A 23,061-nucleotide genomic window follows, 5' to 3' on the forward strand; every position below is an offset into this window, starting at 1 on the left:
TGGTAATTTCAAGAGAGACTAATTTAAGGCATGGTCTTATAGCGATCTCACAAATACCTAGGGAAGTTGTTCATTTTGCGCAGAAGCAGGTCTGTAAGTAGTCATGGTTCAAGAGAATTGCAAAAGAATTACATTTGGCTCAAAAAAGCCCCAAAAAGGGTATGCTGGGAGAAGCATTAATCTGCATTTTCATACTAAAAAATATTTTCAGGAGTTTCTATCAGTTGTACAGTGCCTCCCTTATTTCTGCCTCTGCTGACATCCCAGGCTTTGGCTTGTTCAGCAAAAGACAATATAAGGGTAGCTTACTTGATTTTACTTAATTTTCTATGCCCCATGTTGTTCCACTTTTATGAAATCAAGCAGAAAAGAAGTATGGAAAATGGGGCAGCGGTGAGATGCTCCTTTTCTATGGGAATTCAGGCTGCAATTCTGAACATGGAGCTTTGGTCAGAGAACCTGGGCAGAAGAACCTGCAGGTCTGGGTAGACTTCCCTGCGGAGGTCTGGAAGAAGCGCTGGTAGGGGCCAAACTTGGGTGCAGCACCGTGTGAACCCAGCCCTACTGCATCCAGGTGAGAAATGGGTATTTCTGCACTGCGATCCTCCTTACGGCTGGTTTTGGTGTCTGGGTTAAGGAGTGAACGTGTGTTCTTTGGCATCCAGGTTCCAGTATAGGTTGGGAACTTACATATTAGAGAGCAGTGTAGGGGAAAGGGACCTGGGGGTCCTGGTGGACAACAGGATGACCATGAGCCAGCACTGGGCCCTTGTGGCCAGGAAGGCCAATGGCATCCTGGGGTGTATTAGAAGGGGGGTGGTTAGTAGATCGAGAGAGGTCCTCCTTCCCCTCTACTCTGCCCTGGTGAGACCACATCTGGAATATTGTGTCCAGTTCTGGGCCCCTCGGTTCCAGAAGGACTGGGAACTGCTGGAGAGGGTCCAGCGTAGGGCAACAAAGATGATTAAGGGAGTGGAGCACCTCCCTTATGAAGAAAGGCTGAGGGAGATGGGTCTCTTTAGTTTGGAGAAGAGGAGACTGAGGGGTGACCTTATTAATGTTTATAAATATATAAAGGGTGAGTGCCACGAGGATGGAGCCAGGCTCTTCTTGGTGGCAAACAATGATAGGACAAGGGGTAATGGGATCAAGTTGGAACACAAGAGGTTCCACTTAAACTTGAGAAAAAACTTCTTCTCAGTGAGGGTGACAGACACTGGAACAGGCTGCCCAGGGGGGGTTGTGGAGTCTCCTACTCTGGAGACATTCAAAACCCACCTGGACATGTTCCTGTGCGACCTCATCTGGGTGTTCCTGCTCCAGCAGGGGGATTGGACTAGATGATCTTTTGAGGTCCCTTCCAATCCCAAACATACTGTGATACTGTGATACTGTGATCTACTGCACGAGTCCAGTTGTGGCCCCTCAGTTCCAGCAGGACAGGGAACTGCTGGAGAGAGTCCAGCGCAGCCACCAAGATGCTGCAGGGAGTGGAGCATCTCCCGTGTGAGGAAAGGCTGAGGGAGCTGGGGCTCTGGGGCTGGACAAGAGGACACTGACGGGGGACTCATTCCTGGGGATCAGTATGGAAAGGGGCAGTGTCAGGAGGATGGAGCCAGGCTCTGCTGGTGACAACCAGTGACAGGACAAGGGGCAATGGGTGCAAACTGGAACACAGGAGGTTCCACTGAAAAAGGAGAAGCAACTTGTTGGGGGTGAGGGTGGCAGAGCCTGGCCCAGGCTGCCCAGGGGGTTGTGGAGTCTCCTTCTGTGCAGACATTCCAACCCGCCTGGACACCTTCCTGTGTAACCTCATCTGGGTGTTCCTGCTCCATGGGGGGATTGCACCGGATGAGCTTTCCAGGGCCCTCCAACCCCTGACATCCTGGGATTCTGACCCAAGCTCTTGAGAGACCAGGAATTGCTGTCCGAGTATGGCCAGAGTAAAAATCTATCAATGTACAGAGACACAATAATATGGACAAGAAGATCAGGCTCAGAATCATTAAAATCCTTGTTTATAAGGGTACTGTGGGTGATCAAGTTGTACTTACTGATTTAAATTTACATGCATGTTTAACCTTTTTATTTAATCATGGTTCTAATAACTAAAAACTGCTTGAAAGTCCTGGGAAAAACAGCAGTCGCATAAGCAAATTACTTGGTTTGGTTCTGTTTTGTTTTGGTTTGGTTTTTTTTTTTTTTCCCCTTATCTTCTCTAAAACTGTTTGTTTTAGAAAGGAAACACGAGTGTAATAGAGAAGATAAATTAAACTCCTGTATTTACCATTTGGGGACAGAGGAACAAAGTAATAACCTTGAGGTAAATAAAACGTTTTGAATTGTGAAACAAAACAACAGTGCTTATGTACCATCAACACTGGAATTTACTCAAAACACTTATTTAGTCTTAAGAGGGTACAAATTTCAAAAAGGGAAAAATACACCATTGAAAATGTTTCAAATAATATATAAATGTGATCAACCTGGGTTCGGATTTTAAGGTGAACACTTACTGTGAGGGTTAGAAAAATACTTATCTTCCTGGTGGCTACACTGCAATTATTCAGAATGAGATTTCTTAAAGAATCTCATGTTGGTCACTATATAAAGATCAGATACTGGTCTAATATGGTATTACACTATGTGTATATTTTTAAGTGTCATATATGTGTATGCTTTGTGCAAAGCAAGAGAAGATTTTTGTTGTTGTTGTTATGGAGGTTCTTATCAGGAACTTGTTAAACCAGAGACTGAAGTAGGCTACTTGGGGTTTACAACAGCCTTGTTCTGCTGCTGATGCAAAGACAAACTATGTGAGAGCGGATCCTTTTTAGGAACGAGAGCTGAAATGTAACCAGGACACCAGCTTACCAAACACTCGGCAGACTGGGGAGGGTACGTCTGTTTACATGACAAAGTTTCACAGAGTTCATAGGTCCAGCTTGTTCTCAGATTAGAGCAGAGTTTAAACAAAATTAGATCTAAAAAAGCATGCACTCCCCACTAGAGATGGTAGAGTTGGATGGATGTAGCCGGGAGTATGACTTTCCCCAATTTGTGAAACTATTTTAAGGAAAAGATGCAGGAAAATGAGGCCTTTCTTCCTTTCTTTTTGCATCCGAGGACTAAGATAGAAACTGAGAATTCATAGCTGGCTCTGCAAGCTCAGCGAGATCCCTCCAGTGACATCTACTGGTGACGGGTTTTGTCTCGCTGTTCCTACGTGCTCTTGAGCACTCACCACCTACCTGTTCAGATATGTCTCAAACTTTCACTAGAACAACCGAGTTTGTTTTCTAATTGCTGTACTCATACCTCTGGCGTGAATTTTTACATTGTAAGCGCTTCCATGTTGCCTTCTGAATCATTCATTATTTATATCGTATGTGTAGGATGTATTAGATAGATATGAATAAGCTGCACAAACCAACTTTAATTCTTATTTTAGGGTTTTAACTTTATAGAAATGACACCAACAGGCAACTGGACTTCTACAAAGTTCAGACTGGACTGAAAATGCTGCCTGGATATTATGCAGTTACGTTCAACAGACAACAGGTTGCATATTTGTGAGCAATCACAAATGGGAAGTTGAATGAACACGCAATCCATCTACCCTTCTTTCCTTTCTGTCTGTGAAGTGAGCCCTTTAAAGCAGAAATGATGTAGGTTGATAAGGCAGGGCACGAATCTGGCACTTTGCTACCATGTGCAATTTATCTGCCCTGTAACATCTCCAGGATGTGGCACTGAGTACCTTTCAGAATCCGAGATTTCAAGTTTTTCCTCTAGTTCAGGATGCCCAACATGAGATGCTTAATTCTTAAGCCAGACACCTACAGCAGCAACACCAAGGTTTAACCAGTGCTGACTTCAGAACCCTAGCTGCATTAGATTGAAAATTAGGAGTTGGTTTGTATAGCATCGTTACTGTAATAGCTGCATTTGTGTGGGGTTTTTAACTTATACGGTAGATTTTTTTTTTTCCCAGGTATTATCCGTGTAGAATATTTATTTAGGATTTATCATATTTGGCTCTATCAAGCGCCAAAAGTACACTGAGATGTGGATGTAGCAATATCCTCCATTGATAGCGACCAATATATATTTGGAAAGTACCATGTGCTAGACTGGTATTCTCTGCTCTAACCCATAAATGTCTTTGCAAACAAATCCTACAGGGGTGGGTCATCAACCATCACTGGAGGGGTTTGGGCCTCTTTCAAAGGCTTTGTTGTGTTTTAAATTCACTTCTCACCCAAACCAATGAATGGGTTTGGTTTTCTGCATCACGGAAGGGGCAGGACAAGAGCATATGCAGGAGATGGGAATATGGATGGAAGTTCAGAGATCAGTAGCTTACACTTTGATTCATTATAAAGGCCATTAATTAAATATAATAAAATACATGCTTTAAGCCAAATTCATAAACAATAAAAATAATTTTTAAAAAAAGGTTTTAGCACATATCAATAGGCAGGACATGCACTTACATTATCTTTTTTCTTCTATTATTTCTTTCACATAAACTTCCTCAGAGCTGCCTGGCCTTCCAAAAGATACCTACAGTATAAGAAACGAGGTGATATAGTGAGCATAGTGAATCCTAACTATATATTCCTGTACGGACATGAACGCATTTAATGGAAAGGAGCAATTTATTGATAAGGCATTCAGAGGCCATGGTTTTACAATGTAAGAAGTCCAACTTTCGTATTTCTTGCATAGAACAAAAAATTCTACACGTGATGCAAAGTTTGCATAAAGCTAGCATGAAAGCTGGCTAAGAAACAGTGCACTGTTGTCCACCTGATTTGCTAGAAATGCAGTTGTATGCCTTCATCTGACCCAGTCCATACTTCAGGTTAATCTGTAATTAGGCCCAGTATTAATGATTATGGAACCAAGGGCTAAGTGCATAGTTCTAAAACACATTTTTTTGGCGACAAGGCCAAGTGTGCCAACGCATCTATTTGTGGATCTGCACTGCAAGCTGCGAATTACTAAACCATCGTAAGTTAAAGAATAAAGTTGTTCTGTAGGGATCTGTTTCATTTTTTATGATGTTTTTCTTAACCTGCATCAGTCATTTTTCATTTCTACAGCTGCAGTGTGAGAGTGGGGCAGGAGGACAGGAATGAGATTGTAGCTTTGCTGCGATTATACCCTCATTCTCACTGATCCTGGCTGCCAGATTAAACCTCGCAGCTACAGACAGTGGGCATAAATTAAAGCAACCTCCAGACAGCTCCAAACTACATAAGCAGATTGGACGGATGAAGTGCAAAGAGGCATAAAGGGGTTTTTTTTGCATATTCCTCTGCTAATCAGTGCTGATCCTCAGCCAGCCTTCAGAGTGGGAGATATTTTAGCACAGCTGAGGCTGAGTTTGGTTACAGATTGACAGCTTTAGGGAACAGATAATGGGCGTTTCTGTTTCAGTTTATCTATACCTAAAAACCACACTTCTCATTTTGGGAGTGATAAAAACAGCCAATGTGGTGCAAAGCACCTTTCCCCTGCTCTCCTAGAGGCTCCAGATGAGGAATTCTCAGCCTACTGAGATAAAACCTGGTCTAAAAAGCTTTGAGAAGAAGTGCTTACAGCAAGTGACAGACAAGAGCAAGGCAGAAAAAAGGCATCTCAGCTGCCTGTGCATTTTAGCCTGTTTAGAGAAGAGGTGCTGGTCTTCTAGTTGCTGATGTCCAATGGCTTCCTCAGAGCCAGGACCAGTGCCCAAAGGGCATCAGACTGGTGTGGAGAGGAGTTTCTCACTTGAGTGGTTGTGGTTTCATGTGAGTACAAGCAACGATGTAATGGAGAAAGAAGGAATGTGCTGCCAGGAGGGAGCAGGAGACCAGCTCCTTTCAGTGCCACAAAACACTAGGAAAAAACTCTTCATGGAGAGGGTTGAGAAGCAGTAGAACAAGCTGCCCAGGGAAGTGGTGGAATCACCATCCCTGGAGGTGTTTAAAAGGCTTTTAGACGAGGTTCTGGGGGACATGGGTTAACACCAGAGTTATGGTTGGACTCAATCATCTTGAGGGTCTCTTCCAGCCAAAATGATTCTATGATTCAAAATTGCCGTCAGACCACAGCTCAGTGAGCACTTTAGCAGCATAAACCTGTCCTGCCAAACAGAAAAGAAATCCCACTTTCCACTGCTTCATCTCCCTTTCTATTGCTTCACAGTTCCTCCCTCGTGCCATTGGGAGCACCTCGACTCCTTGTCCACTAAGCTGGACTGGAGAGCAAGTCTGGATGAGAATGATAAAACAGATATGCCTTGTATTTACAGAAAATCTCATGGGTTTTGTTCAAAAGGAAGTGTAGAGCTACAGCTTGTATCCAAGGCAGTAGCTGATAAACATTTACTTTCGTGGTGAAAGCTACTCTAAACTCAACACCGTCTCATCAGTTTGGTTTATTCAAATACACGTGGAGCTGAAACCAGATGGCACAACTGGTTTGGCTTAGAAACAATCTTCTTTTTTTTTGCCTCTGCAATGTTGCTGGGGACACAGTTTTGACACATCAATAAGCACTGGGGTGAAAAGGTGAGGTAATACTTGAATCAGTGGTGAAAGCAAAAATATCTTTCTCTGACTATGGCCTGAGGTCTCCGCTTCAAATCACATAAATACAAAGGCTCATAAGAACCAATGATAATAAAATATTAAAGAAAGCAATAACAAAATTTAGGTGGCATAATAAAAAGCGTGTTCTAGACCTGCTTCCTTTGGAAGGACTGAAAACATTAAATATGGATGGGGCTTGAAGATTTGTTAAAAAATCATTAAATGCTGAAGTTATGGCAAATTATATTAACCATGAGTTTTGACTACTGCTGTTGCCTAGATAGTTCTTCATGATTTAAGGTTCAGTCTTCCACAGTGTGTAGAGTTTGCTGCAGAAAATAGGCCAACTGATGTCATCTGAGCTGCTAAAGCAGTAAACGCTGTAAGCGAAGGTGGGAGTGTTAGATGTGAATGGCTTCACATCTTATTAGCAATCTATGAATTATCTGTTTTCCTTCAAAATGTTCAGAACATAGTAAAAAAGTAAAAGCTACATTCTTAGGTACTTAAAAAAAAAAGGTTTGCAACTATTAGCTTATGCATCTACATTTGAAAGTCTTGCCTAAAATCTTTAACTGCATAATAAAGTAGAAGCAGTCTGCAAAATGTCCAGGAAAATTAATAGCACAGATTTCGTGGTGGTCTTCATAAAAATTAGTATTTCTTAGCACTAGGCAAGTTATTAATCATCCATTTATCTTCATAACTAGAGGAGTTTTCTGCAATAGAAATTGGCTCAGGAGATAAAGTAGTATGAATATAGTGATTAAAACTACCCCTTCACCAGTGGCATCTCCAGTCTTACAACCAGTTTGACTGTTTTCCTTGGTGTCACCAAAGGGAACAAACTCCTGAAATGACAGGTTCCAGAGCACTTAACCCACTAATGTCACCAGTACCTCTCGTCTGTCTCTGGCAAAGCTTCATAATATCTCCAGAGTTCATTTAGGTGACCTACTACCAAGCTGCTCCATTTACATTTCATCTGGTGCCTACAGGAGATGGGCTTGGCTTAGCATCTGCCAGGTCTTACCAGCTGGTGCTCCTTTGCCTTTGTGGTCGACTTCTCAGACATTCCCATGCTGACCTATCTTTGAATCAGGTTTCACATAATTTCTGCCACCTGTGGCCACCTCTGACTATCTACATCATCATTTGAACAACATGAAGTTTCTTTGGTGGAGTGGGTGAGAAGGCAGAAAAGCGACACATAACTGAGGGCAAAGCCTGGGATTTGGAAGACTTGAACTCTAAGGCTATAAAGAAGAGTCTGATAACAAGTGTTTTGTTTTGCAGGTGTAGTTCAGCCTGGAGAACAGGAGGCTGAGCTGTTTGCAACTGCCTGAAAGGAGGTTGGAGCATAGAGGATGTTCACCTCTCCTCTCAAGTAGCATGTGATAGGATAAGAGGAAATGGCCTCAAGTTGCACCAGGAAAGGTTTAAGATTGGATATTAGGAGAAATTTCTTCCTGGAAAGGGCTGTCGGGCATTGGAACAGGCTGCCCAGGGCAGTGGTGGAGTCACCATCCCTGGAGGGGTTTAGAAGATGCCACAGATGAGGTTCTCAGGGACATGATTTAGTGATAGAGTTAGGTTACGGTTGGGCTTGATCTTGACGGTCTCTTCCAACTGAAATGATTCTATGATTTAGTTTGAGTGTGGACACCTAGAGTGGCTTCGCCTGCTTCTGTCCTCCAGCAGCACAGTGATCTCCTCACAGCTGGCTCTTGTGTTTGGGCAGAAGTCTATCTAGGTTATCTTTCCAGATATTTTTCAGGTCCAAACGTATCTTATATAAATATTTTGTCTTACACTTAGTGGGAGAATCAATATTTATGAAGTTATGCTGTTTCTCAGAGAGATATGTATATACAATAAAGATAGTCATTGTATACACTCTAGATATCCATTTGAAAAGAAGACAAAACAGCCCGTGTTTAGAGGCAGCAAGTGAGCCACATAAGCACTTGTGAAAAAATGTCAGAGCCTTCAATCTGTTGCTACTTTCTGTAGGTCTGCTTATCATCATGACTCAAAACATATTTTTTCAGACTCCTTCTGTTACTTTAGAGAGCCTGCACAGTGATTTTTATAGAACAGCAGTCAAGGGCAAAAAAAATTCACTTCGTAATTTTAACTGGCAATCAGATTATATGAACAGATCTTGTTAATTGGATCTCATGGAATGGTGACATCGTTAGGGCGAATAGCAACATAACCTTTGAGGAGCAAGGCGAAGCGTCACTCACCAGTCTTTAAAGCAAATATTAGATCATCAAACTCTTGTGATTCCTCATCAGCAACCAACGAGCCGGTACTAAATCCTCTAGAAGGGTGGAAAACGTTGCCGTTCTGTGGGCTCTGCTTAAAGGCAGCACTAGCTTGACTGGCAGGCTGCAGGGATGCCTGCTCCCAGTCTGCAGGCACCTGCAAAGGTTAAGTGAAAACTACAGTACAGAAACTAGAAACCATGACCAGAGTCCAACTCAGGACCAAAGGATTTGGCATCCAGCTATGTAGAGCGAGATAAGGACCAAGCAAAACAAGTCGATTCAATGTGAATCACGCTAAGCCATTTATTACAGAAACAAGTCTCCTTATATACGTAACTATATTCTAATCACGCGTCCACGCTCCAAGCATGGATTCGTTAAATGAGTATCGTGGGCTGTCCGTGCGCTGGACTCTCACTGATGATACGTCCGATGATTCATGCCACGCCAGGACCCCGGTGATTGAGGAACGCCCCTCTTTCTCACAGCAGACTCTGTTCTCAAAGTGGCCTTGAGATACCTTTGAGCCTGACTAATTCAGCAACAGGTCTTAATCCATCAAAACCCATCCACACTTCCCCCTTTCTTTTCCTGAATTAGTCAGGCCCCTTAAACCGCACGGTGCATCATTTTTGAAATATACTGCAACATAGAACACGTGATTAACAACATAATTACAATTACATATAATGCAGTTAAACCTTACTTAATAAGATCAAACAACTACCTGCCAATTCTTAAAACCTTAATTCTACTATGACAACCTTATTAACACACTATTTTAATAGATTCAAAATAACCAGACAAGTTAATACAATATATTCTCTTAAATTCCTAGAAGATTTATAACTGCGCGGTTTATAGGGTAACATACTTAATATCATCAGCATATACTAATAATTGAATTAATATCTTAAAAGTTATCTTAACCTATTTAAAAGATCAATAGCTTAACCTTAATATCCCTTCTAAAACTTTATCAGTTGCTGAACTTAGATTACTATGATAGAGATATCTCATAATTTTACCTTATCTATGCATTGACTATCTAATCATAATATCACCCTTTTGGATCTCCTGCTGATTGTTCAAATTGCCATTCTCCACAGAAGGCACACCACCTGCTTGCTAATAGGCTTCTAGACCACCAGGTCTGCGAGCATCTGTAACACTGAATTAGGATCCATGGTTTACATCTGAAACAGTCCTCACAACTTATCTCCCTCCTGTCCATCTGCATCCGTTGAATCTTTGTTGAATCCACTTCAATCCTTGGCCTGTAATGACACAAACATAACCTTTTCCCCAGGTTATCAATTGATGAGGCCTTTTCCATTGATTAGTGATTTGACCATAACTAATGTAGGTTCTTTCTGATTTAGCATGGTTTTGGGTCGTACTTGCAAAGTATTTCATCACATACAATGCTTTTGACAATTGGTTTTGTGGTGCTTCCCCTACTTCCCCCCTTTTTAAAAAAACAAACAAACAAACAAAAAAATTCAGAACCAGATATGTGCATTGGATCTTGACTACGTACTCAAAATCACAAATCAAATTTAGAGGTTCCTCCTTAAAAAGCTCTAAGTAATTTAAAGCTGTGCCAAGTTCTGCTAATTGGGTTGAACCTTCAATAATTTTTACAGAATGATGCCAATTGTTATCTCCACACCAAATCACTACAGCTTTATGAGACTGCCCAGAACCATCAACAAAAACTTTGCAAGTATGTAGGATCAGATCAAATACAAGTATGGCCTATGACCTGATGTTAAAGGCTTGCAGGTTCTGCAGCAATTTACATTTAGGCGTGTCAAAAGCTGTGGTGTTAAGAAAACCAGCTAGTGCAATTTATAAAGACATAGATTACAAATAAAAAAAATCAGAATTAAATCTCACAAATGGTACATATATGAGAAAAGGATCATGGCCTATTGAAAATTGCCTGCATTTTCTTGATCCGAGTGACAATTGGTATATAACAGTCAGTATATCAGTTTGCTAGCAATTTCATCATACTGTCCCACAATAGCCACAGGTTGTTTCTATGTTGTAGCTATAAATAGACAAATCTGCAAGTCCAATCGAACGCAGTCAGCCTGTAATGTTGTCATAAATTCATTCCTCAAAGTTTCTGACTCCATTTTGGCTGTCATATTTATTGGATATTGTTTTCCCTTACCAGATCGAAGTCCTGTTTCAGATCTATCAGTGTAGTGTTTGCTTTATCGAAACATTGGCTGTTAATACTAGTAGAAATACAGCATTTGAAATTTCCTTGGAGATTTCTCACTTGCACAAGCAGATCTGCGCCATCCAAGCAGCTTCTTGTAGGCCATGCAAATAAACAGAAGTCTCAGAAAACATTATTTGAGCTTACAATTTACTTAGCAAATCTCAACTTAAGAGAGGTATAGGACTTTCTGGCAAATATAAGAATTCATGTATTAAAACTTTGTTTCAAATTTGGCATTCCATTGGTCTCAAAAAATGGCCTTTCTTTCGTTCTCTCCCATGACCTCAACAACTAGCATGGTGAATTTACTAAGAAGTCACTTACAACTAATTACCACAGAATAAGTCTATTAAAAAAATTTTTGGTTTAATTTTCCAGTTTCATTAGAACTATGGATCCACTGGCGATGCCTTTAAATTTCACCCTCAGACTCCTTCATGCAGTATCACAGCCCTCTAGCAGTAACATTGCTTGGGGGAGGGGCGCGGGGGGAAATAAAACTTCCCTCTCGCCCCCATCTGAGATGGCAAGACGTACAGCCCAGTATGAAAACACATCAGGTTGAACTCCACATCAAACCAATCTGGCTCCACTCCACATCCAAATCAGTACCAGTCTGACCCAGAGAAGCACTGAACACTGTGACCCCCCAAAGCTGACCAGTGTGAAAAGACTGACTTCAGCAAGGAGGTAAAATTATGAGCTCTTTTTCCCAAATGTGCCAAAACCTAGGAAACAAGACAGAAGCAAAAATAAACACCAACAACCCCTGATTCAAAGCCGAAAAACAACACATTGCCACAACAAAAGTGGATGACAATACTTCAGGGAAAAAAAAAAAAGGACAGAGAGGGGGGAGTAAAGCCCCCCTTTCTCTGCTTAGCAGCGGGAAAACAGGTTTCTCCATTTTTTTTTTCGTTCTCTTCTTCCTGCAGTTCAGATACAGCCAAGGTCACGCAGCTGGTACGAGGTGGGAGGCTCTGGTAAACTCCTCAGTTACAATGAGCTGCACATAGGCCTGGAATATTTTGCTGTTTTGTTTTCCCATTTCATTCCAACCATAATACACTTTATATGCAATTTCAAGTAGCTCAGCAATAGTTACATTCCCTAGCTCCATTTACCTCTTACAATTTAGAGATGTCAAAAAACAGTATAAACCATTATAATAAACATAAATCCATTATTCTATTTTCCTAAATCTAAATCAGTTACTATTCTAGCAACTTTTAAATACAACCTCTTCCAAATTCACAGCTATCATAGCATTTTAACAATTTAAATGCTTTTCTAACAATATAAGCAATTACTCTAATGTGTAAGGATGCATCCTAAGGGGGAGCAAGGTGGAATTTTAGCAGTGGAACCAGTTCCCATTTTGTAATTATCTCCCCAAACAAGATTCTTTTGGTACCAAATATGAATATACAAACTAAAATACTGAGCTCAGATGTGAAAACCATATACCAAGTTCAAATATGCAGATGGATCACAGTTACACCAATATAAGACAATATCTCAGTTTTTTATATTGCACCTTTGGGCCGCTCACTGCTCAGCCAGGTGGAGGTACCTCTGGGTCTCCCTGACCAAAAAGGTCAGTTGCGCGCTGAAACCCATCCGCATCCGCCGAGCCGGACTGAGCAAGGCCTTCTTTTGTTTTGTTTGGTTTTGGTTTTGGTTTAGTGTCTCATCTGGTGCCCTACAGCTGCCATTCCAAAACCAGGATTCTTTACATGATGTGCATACGGAAAAACCAAATCCAGCACACCGAGATGAGACACAGCCTGTCACAGAGTTGTGCAAGTCTGAATGCTGGAATAAAGCTAGCATGCTAGAGAAAAAAAAAATAACAGCTACTACACGCAAAATTTTACGATCACATTCACGTAGTAAAGAACTAAATTACTCATGATCTTCTGAATTATCACAAAATGCACATTTTGAGTCAACGGATTCTCATGATTTAACAGACTGTGAACTTATCAGACCATATAGCACAGACCTACCAAAATGGCAACATACTTAAACAGATACCCACAAAGAAAACAGGTTAATAAGGAAAGCATCTTGCAAACTTTAACAAGTTTTCTGTGACCTGTGTGTTATCAGTTAACTCTCTCTCAGCTTGTTGAAGTTCAAAGCACCCTGCCTGTAAAACTGTCTGAAATGATTTAATGATCTCTTGTAGGGATTTATTTTGTCCTGATCTTCTGGCCTCAAAAACAACATTAATGGCAACAAGATTCTATTTTCCGGACACTTTTCCCAATCATTTAACTTATACCGCAGCCACCATTAATTACAATATTTTACCAGATCTTCCTTCCTTATAATTCTGAGTGCTTTCCTAAGTTTTAAAACACCTCCCAATACTGATTTTTTAGGAACACAACTGAAAACAATTATTCCTGACCCCATCTTGCAAGTAAAAACCTTGAGGGGGGGGGGGGGTGGAGGAGGGGAGGAAGGCACAGGGCTGCTTGCAGCGAGAATGGGAAAAGTGGGAGAAGGTTTTACAGCACACTTAAAAACAACTAGTAAAACAATTAACTCACATTCCTGACAAGCTGCTTGATTTTCAGAGAGGCAATACACAGGAGCACATAATATGTACTGGAAAACTTGCAAATAACACATTGATAGCAAACATTAGCATTCTCTACTGCTAATCTCAACACTAGTGCTTCCTTAGCTTCTAAGTTTTCGGCCTGCTTACTGATGGCGTCTTGAAGATGGTCAATAAATTGCATGTAATTCTCATTGGGAGCCTGATTAATAGTTGCAAATGATTTGGCACCTCTCTCATAGCTTGATATGCAAGATCTGTTGACTGCCTCAGGATTTCAGAAACTTATCATGTCTGTAGTTACGGTGTGTCAGTTGGTGTCTCTTCCAGGAGTTGTGGGACACCTGCCCCCCTCGACAAATCCCCGTTGTTCTGTCCTAAATGATCTATAGATGTTACATTTCACACAGTTCTTTTGACAAATTATCTGACTCCAATTCCTTGGACTGCTTGGTCTCCTTAGGGTCGTGTGATGGTATGGGAGGCCATCCACTCCGTAATTTTCCTCCCCCCGCCCCAGACTGCTGAATCAGTGCCGCTGGCACAACAGGGGATGGAGTGGGGAGGGGGTCAAAAGACACGATCCGGGTAAACTTCACAGTCATTTTTAGGTTTGTTATCAGGCTGCAACGCTGGAAAAATTCTGGCAATAGTAGCCCGCTCAGCCTTAAAGTCTTTTAAGGTGGAAATTTTAAGCTTCCATTTAGTCGCTAGTGATTTAGTTTCTTTATCATCTCCATTGCTGACCCTATTCCATAATTTCTGCCTTTTATCATCCCAAAGTTAACGTTTAAAAGCCTTCTCGTTTTCTCCTGGGTAGCCTTTAATTCTATACCGAATTAATAGTCCACATATGTTACTTTCTTCTTATTTAAGTCCTCTCATAGAGAGAATAGGCAGGAGGAGTTTAACTACGGCTTCTTCCTCAAAGGATTTATTTTGCCCCATAACTTCACTCTTCCCTCCTCCCGCTCCCAGCCGCTCACCCTTTTACGGTGACTTCTTCAACAACGGGGAACGTCCGTACGCCTCCGCCCGGTTCTCAGTCCAGCTGATCCGCCTCCGGCTGGGCCGCTCTAGGCTTTTCCCCATCTTCCGTGGTACGCCGGTCAGAGTATCACGTCGGGGTCACCAGATGTAGAGCGAGATAAGGACCAAGCAAAACAAGTCGATTCAATGTGAATCACGCTAAGCCATTTATTACAGAAACAAGTCTCCTTATATACGTAACTATATTCTAATCACGCGTCCACGCTCCAAGCATGGATTCGTTAAATGAGTATCGTGGGCTGTCCGTGCGCTGGACTCTCACTGATGATACGTCCGATGATTCACGCCACGCCAGGACCCCGGTGATTGAGGAACGCCCCTCTTTCTCACAGCAGAATCTGTTCTCGAAGCGGCCTTGAAATACCTTTGAGCCTGACTAATTCAGCAACAGGTCTTAATCTATCAAAACCCATCCACACAGCTATTCTGTCACTTCAATAGTGAACTACTAGAAACCATGACCAGAGTCCAACTCAGGACCAAAGGATTTGGCATCCAGCTATTCTGTCACTTCAATAGTGAACTAGGTAGCCCTTTAAAAAATAAAAATAATAAAAAAAACATATATACATATATATATAAATAAATATATAAAACTTGGTTACAAGTAATTTAATCTTGTGGTCTTGATGCTTCTCCCAGCCATCTCAAGAAGCTGAAAAAATATTGCTATTTCTGAACACTGCCTCCTGTTATGGATAATTTTAAATTAAGGGACTGAAAGGTTCCAGTTCACTCCTCTCTTACCAATGCCTCTTCCTCTGCTGGACCCCACTTCTCCTTTCTATAGCCACTAATAATTATTTTGCATTGTATGATCTACAGTTGGCAACATGCTGCTTCCCGTGTTTACCAATAGAATATTTTAAAGCAATTTGCCAGTCTTTGAACGTTCTGGTGGTGGCATACAGCTCTATAGTTTCGATATCAACTTTGTGATAGTTTATTTTTTGTGCCGCTCCTGTTTATTTTTTGAGCGGCACCAAAAACTGGAATTCCATTTCATAGGAAAAGAGGTAGTTTTGAAAATCTACCTCCCCCTTAAATATGATGAAAAGACAAAATAGTGAACTCTAAAAAAAAATATATATTTTTGAATAGTCAAAATATATTTTCTTGGTTTATTGCTCATCTACCATTTAGGAGCTCAGGAACATGAAAACTTCCCATGTAATGCTGAGATGCTGTGCTGTCCACTAAACTGAGGGGTCAGGCACAACCTTAAATGAGGTGCTAAGAAGTTGAATAAATCTAGTGATCTGCCAGGAGGAAGCTGAGGAGCTTTAAAATACAGACAAACCTGCCAGGTGAGCAGCTTGGTTTCCACAAAAGTTACTGCTAGAACTGGCAGGTTCCCTTGAAATATCTTAATTCCATTAAATCAGTGTTTTTCCTGGAAAAAAAAAAACCAAAACCCTGTTTAACTGGAAAATTTTCAACTAGCTCTATCAACTTGTACCTAGCAGCAAAATCACCTTGGTTTACTACAGACAGTGAAAAGTGATACTAGCAGCATTCCAGCTCCAGCAACAAAGAGACTTAAAACAATCTCCCTCAAAGTATCACCTCCCCTCCCCTCCTCTTCTTCTTCCTTTTATCATTTTTTCATTCCAACTTTATTCTAATTTTATTCTATTCTATCAAAACTTCCAGAAATTTTGCACAGCATGACTTTGGAAAGCTGAAGACTTAAAACTCATCTAACACCTATAGTAAGCTGAATTAACTTGCTGTTTTGATTTTGCATTACCTAGTTTTGGCAACACTTTAACCAGCCTCTATAACAAACTGAAGACTCAAGTAGAAAGGAGGAAATTCTGTACCGGCGATGTTGCCAAGGAATTGTAAATTCATAGAATGGCTAAAGATAAAAATTTTTATGGAAAAAAATCTTCCCCTCTCCAAAGCCAGATGATGATGATGATAATAATAATAGTTATTATTATATGTATATATTTTATATTATATTTATGGAAGCTTTCTATATTTTTATATATATTACATATTATTTATTTTAATATATTTATATATTTATATATGTTATATATTTTATATATTACATTACATATTTTAAATATAAGATATTTAGTATATATTTATATACTTTTAATATAAATATATTATAATATATAATTATTAATAATTATTAGTATATTTATTACAATATAATATAATATAATATAATATAATATAATATAATATAATATAATATAATATAATATAATATAATATAATATAATATAATATAATATAATATAATATAATATAATATAATATAATATAATATGATATAATACAACATATAGTATATATAACATAACATTACATAAATTATAATATATAATATTATAATAATTAATACTATATAATAGTAAATAATAGTAATAATAAATTATTATTATTATCATAATCATCATCATCATTATAATTATAATTATCATTATTCTTATTCCTGTGTATTACATATAGTACTGCAGTTAAATCTCCAGGTACACTTCCAACACACAAGGTAACGACCATAGAGTCACTGGTACCTCTTCCATAGCGCTGATGAGGTTCTGAGTGGACTTGCTGATCTCTCCACCCGCCGCCGGCAGACCACTGCCATGTGTGAAGAAAGGCGATCCCGGAGCTGCGTGCCCATTCATGTCTACAGTATAACTTGCTTTGACAGGGCAGCAAAGTTGGTTGTGCAGGATGAAATACACCACAAAACATAAAGACCCTGAAACAGAGGAAAAGTGTAGATCAGAGTTTGAAGGTGGTCATGGCGAAGTCCTACGTGATGCCTTCCCTTCGCCAGCAGTTCATGCCTCAAAGGGCTGCAGTGCGTTTCTATGGAAAACAAGAGATGATGCCACTGACTGTCAGAGACCTGGAAGTTATAAGAAAGTTCATATCCTGAGGCCCACAGCTGAACACACAAACACACAAAACCCAATGCAAAAGAGTTATTGAAAATGATTATTTGGTTGAACCCACACGGTTGCAAAGCAAAGCCAAGATCTCAACAATAATAAAACCAACTTTAGTTTCACAGTTGTCATAATAGTGAAAATGTGGTTAAGTGCTGCCCTCACAATAGGATTTGGCTGCTGGCCCCTAGCCACAATTCTTTATTTCCTTACTGACCTGCTGGCTTTTTGAATTCTTGCCCCAATTTCCATCTTGTGCAAACTGCACAGCTGCCGTCACAGCTACCAAGTTGTGACTATAAATTAGGTTCTCTACAATATCCACAAATTCAGCACTGTCTTTCATTTGTGATTACTACAAAGCCCCTGCTGTATCCCTCTGCAGTTCTTTAAAACTTGCTAATTCTGACCTTTAGACTTAGCCAAGAAACGAATTATAACCATGGCTTTTATTTTTTTCTTTTTTTTTGCAAAGAAATACAGTAATTGAACTTCTGATTATGACATCTGACTTTCTCGAATTTTTAAGTTGCACTAATACCGAGTGAAAAGAATTCATTTCAATTCATAATCAACCAGTTCAACAATTACTAAAGAAGGGGTTAACCAAAAGAGTACAGAAAGAAGACTTCTGAATTTTTCCCAATTGCTGCAATACAATTACATTTGAATTGGGTTTTTTTTGTACTTCACATTGTCTTCTAGAACCCTGAAACCAACTGCCCTAAACAGAACAATTTATTGGAAAGGTACCCATTGGCATGAAAGCAATAAATGGGATTATAAACAGTAAGGAGTTTCATCTAATTGTATTTGAGAACTCCTAATGAAAGGAATTTTGAAGATACACAGGGAGTACAAATACCTAAGAGGTATGCTTATTTCCATCCCTATAGGACAGGCAGCAACACTTCATGATCCACAGATTTATAATTTCTGATTCCAAAACTATATGACAAAGCATTGTGATCCAAAGTGACATATAACAGAAGTTAATGGGATTCAATGGGATTTCAGTCTCAGATGGTCAAACACTGGAAATATCCTCATACAGTTGCTATTAAGACATAGAGATCCATATGCACCTTTTTTTTTAACAGTGGACCAACAAAAAAGTGTTAAAAACAACTATTTTGAGAAAACATTTTTCAATTTTTCTAGATTATTGTGGTTTTTTGTCACAAGTACCCACAGCAGTTAACTGAAATTTATTTTTGATACATGTAAGTGAATACATTCGAAAAATCTGATGCAAACACATGTTGCACTTAAAAGACACTAAAAAGGAACAAAGATTTCCTTTCATTCTATAAACAAATCCAGTGACTCTGATGTAGGTCAAGCATAATGGGTTCAGCAAATGTATTTCTTTTAATTTAAGATGTTTAATGGACGTGAAAGGATAAAACCCCCAAGAAGAACAGATAACAGTGATGACACTGAATTCAGAGCAGCCTCTGGCGTTTTGGTCCCTGAGGACCTAGCCACAAAAATTGCACACACATTTCAAGCGATTTTGTACTTTTCAAGAAAAGCCATTAGCTGGAAATGCTGCACAGCCCTGTCTTTCAGAACCACAGGGACATGAGGCACTGGCGTGCAAGGCCCATGCTGTGTCACGCTCCTGAGCAGCCCCGAGTGTGGACACTCACTCTTTTAAAACAAATAAACATGAAATAAAATGCTGTAATTAATAGAATATTTTGGGTTGGAAGGGACCTTCCCAGCTCCCCAGTGCCCCCCCTGCCATGAGCAGGGACATCTTCACCAGCTCAGGTTGCTCAGAGCCCCGTCCAGCCTGGCCTGGGATGTCTCCAGGGATGGTTCATCCACCACCTCTCTGGCCAACCTGGCATAGGCTCTGACCACCCTCAGGGACAACAATTTCTCCCTCGTGTCCAGTCTGAATCTCCCTCCTTTAGTTTAAACCATCACCCCTTGTCCTGTCACAACAGGCTCTGCTCAAAAGTCTGTCCTCATCTTTCTCATGGGCCCCTTTTAAGTAAGAAAAGGCCACAATAAGGTCTCCCTGGAGCTTCTCTTCTCCAGCTGAACACCCCAACTGTCTCAGCCTGTCCCCCAGGAGAGCTGTTCAGGCCTCAGATCATTCCTGTGGCTTCTCTGGCCCCTCTCCAGAAGGTCCATGTGTGTCCTGTGCTGAGGACCCAGAGCTGGACCAGCACTGCAGGGGGTCTCACCAGAGCAGGTATCTCCTTCAGCAGCATCTCCCTAACTCAGCCTGGACTCCTGATTTAACTCTCTGTGTGCTTCAGACATTGCTGTTTCTGAGGAACCTACCAGAACAACAGAAATACATTTTGATATGCAAAACATCCTTGCTGCCACTCCCCCTGCTGCCACCACTTCTGCCCCTTGCTGTCATGCAGAGACTAAGACCCTTGTCCTGGGCAGCACTCTTTGAAAATATTACAGCAATGCCTTACAAACAGAAGCTTATACCTAACAAAACCCAATGCTGCCAAGGAGGTTAGTTGGAAAAAAGATGGAACCTTCTTTGACTCATTCCCATCCAAATCTAGAGTCTCAAGAAGACACACTCTGTAGAGCTGACTTCCTACGTGCCACCACTGCGGTTTTGTTTGAAGTATCTAAAGGGGTTTGTGGTTTTATTCTCACCACCCTGCATCTCTATTAGAAACCAGTGCAACTGAATGTTGGGAAATCAAAACAAGGCAAATGGTCCTGCCCAAACAATACTGAGTTACCAACGATCATACACATGAAGATGCCATGGATCAAGTCATATTGATCCATTCTTATTTTATCACCAGCAGCTACCAGGCTGTTTATTCTCAAAGAGCATGGGCAGGATGCAGACACTCGGGTTGTGTCACTGCAACCACAGCTTTCACAGTCTCAGTGGGTTTTTTTTTTTTTCAAAAGCACTAGTTTGAGAATTGAACTGTCCTTCATCACACTTTTGACAGTTGTGTTCTTTTTCATTTCGACCTTTAACACTGTAAAAATAGTCTTAAAACACTATGAAAACAAGACTGTTGGTATTGTAATATTTCTCTGTGTTTATCATATAAACAACTTTGGCCAAGTTGGCACCACTTTATTTTTCCAGAGACACACAGACATCGTCCTCGCCAGTTGCAGCAAGTATGAAATACAGAGAAATGTCACGTTCTGTTGACAGGTCTGCCAGACCTGCGGGATGTTGAGAGAAGAAACATACACACTCCAAAGGGATCGAAAGAAGGCAGGTCTGGGTATTGAAGTTAGTAATACAGGCAATGACACCTCTGTTAAAAATGTGGTAAATATTAATGTTGTATTCTTAAGAAGATTTCATTAAAATACCCACAAAACCTCAGCCTAGTACTAACAGCCTCTGCTGTTGCATACAAACCCAGAGCCATTCTCTTCAGCCCACAAGCATGCACGGAAAGGCCAAAGTAAACTATTGGGTCTCAGAGTGAAATGACTGACCTGAGAGCTTGACTTGGGCTCTGTGGAAGCAGACTGAACGACTAAGCTAAAGAACTAAGGCTCTGGAGGATTTAATTATAATACTACACAATTTCTCTGCACTGAGCCCACAGGGCCGCTCACAAAATATTTAACCCCATGTCATTTACAGTTATGTTATGATAGTACATTTAATACAACATCACAGTAAAAGATAAGAGGAAAAATCGTTAGTAACGCACTTCCCTTGGAAGAAGGTGAGAACTGCTTCAAGCAGACAATTAGGCTGTCCCAAAGGTGGGAGCACAGACAGGCAACATAAAGTTCTTCTCAGATGTGGTGGCCCCTTGAAAAACATCTGTAAGATATTGTCGTTAAAGGCTGTTGGTTATTTTACTGATATGTGCTGATGGAAGACAATTTAAGCTTTTGTTACTTCACCTCAGCAAGCTGCTCTGTACATCTGCTCTTTTGCACTGTTATGTTAAGAAAGAAAATGCCCAGAAAACCCACACCTACATCTGTTTGAAGGAAAGCTCACATGCAAAAGAGTCCACTGGGATCTTTTCAGCCAGCGAGGTGGGAACCCTAACAAGGTATCTTTTCCTTTTAAATATTTGGTAACTTTAGGCTTTAAAAAGTAATTTCCAACATCTAGTAATAAAAGCTAGTGAATAATGTGCCATTAAGTCTGAAAATTCAGGCAAAGGGTAATAAAAGTTTTTGAAAATTGAACTTGATTTCTCCATAGCTGTTTGAGTTGGCGCTACAGACCTCCATGTTTTTAATTTAAAATATTAAGCAAGAAGAGAGTATACATTATTATGGAATTATCACATCTCCTTTCTAAAAAGGAACATTTATTTTATATTCGAGGTTTTACAGATTCTCTAGGGCTAGGAATAGCAAAAGATAACACCTTTCTCCTTTTGATGTGGAAGACCAATATTGATGTAATTAGGATAGAATAGGGATGATAACCATTGGTGAAGCTGTTGCTCAGGCTGGCAGAGAGTTAAAAGAAGAATTATAGGCAGGACAATGTAGCATCACCATGGGTTTGAAATTAGGGCTCTGCTCCATGCATGGGGTTGCACAGCGGCGATAACGACGGAACACAAGGATTCCTAATGAAGTTTCTGAATATACATTTCCCAGCTGTCTGGAAGGAAGAAAGGAAGGAAGGAAGGAAAGGGAGGGAGAAAGGGAGAAAGGGAGGAAGGAAGAAGGAGAGAGAGGAAGCAATAAAGAGAGAGAGAAAGAAAGAGAGAGAGAGACAGAAAGAAAGAAAGAAGGAAAAAGAAAGAGAAAAAGAAAAAAAGAGAAAAAGAGAGAAAGAGAGACAGAGAGAAAGAAAAAGAAAGAAAACGAACTTCCTAAAACTTGATGATTTTTGAGTGTATGAATGGAAATAAAACTATATAAAGAGCAGTAAATTTAAGTAACTGAAAAACCTCACATAAATTGAGAAAATATTTCATCTCACTTTTAGCAGTATCTAAACAAAATCCTAACTTTGGAGTGGTGCATCGCAAGCAGCAGTCATGACTTAAACAAAATTCTAGGCACACTTTTATATCTTTGTTTTTCATACCACCTGCTATTATATTGAACCACTGACACAATAAATCCCCGCAGACCTTGTGGGTCTCACATGTTACACGACTTGCTTTCAACATCCTGTTTTACTTCTTGACCCTATTGCGTGAATTGGCGTCTTGAAACCGGCAACATTAATATACACAGAATAGTTATATGGCAATATGTAATGAATAATTAAATGTATTGCAAGGAGAATAAGCTACTTTTTTTTTTTTTTCTCCATTTAAAAAAATACTTCTGACATGTACATTTTGGAAATGTTTAGATTTCTCCTTAAGGAAACTCCCACCTTTTGAATTCAAATCTAAAATAAATCTGTTATGTGAAACTATATCTTTTTAATTCATTTTTATTTGATGAGGTGTAAGAATTTTTAATACAGGTAAATCAAACATGGTAA

Source organism: Nesoenas mayeri, assembly GCF_963082525.1.
Source record: "Nesoenas mayeri genome assembly, chromosome: 8".
Classification (NCBI taxonomy): domain Eukaryota; kingdom Metazoa; phylum Chordata; class Aves; order Columbiformes; family Columbidae; genus Nesoenas; species Nesoenas mayeri.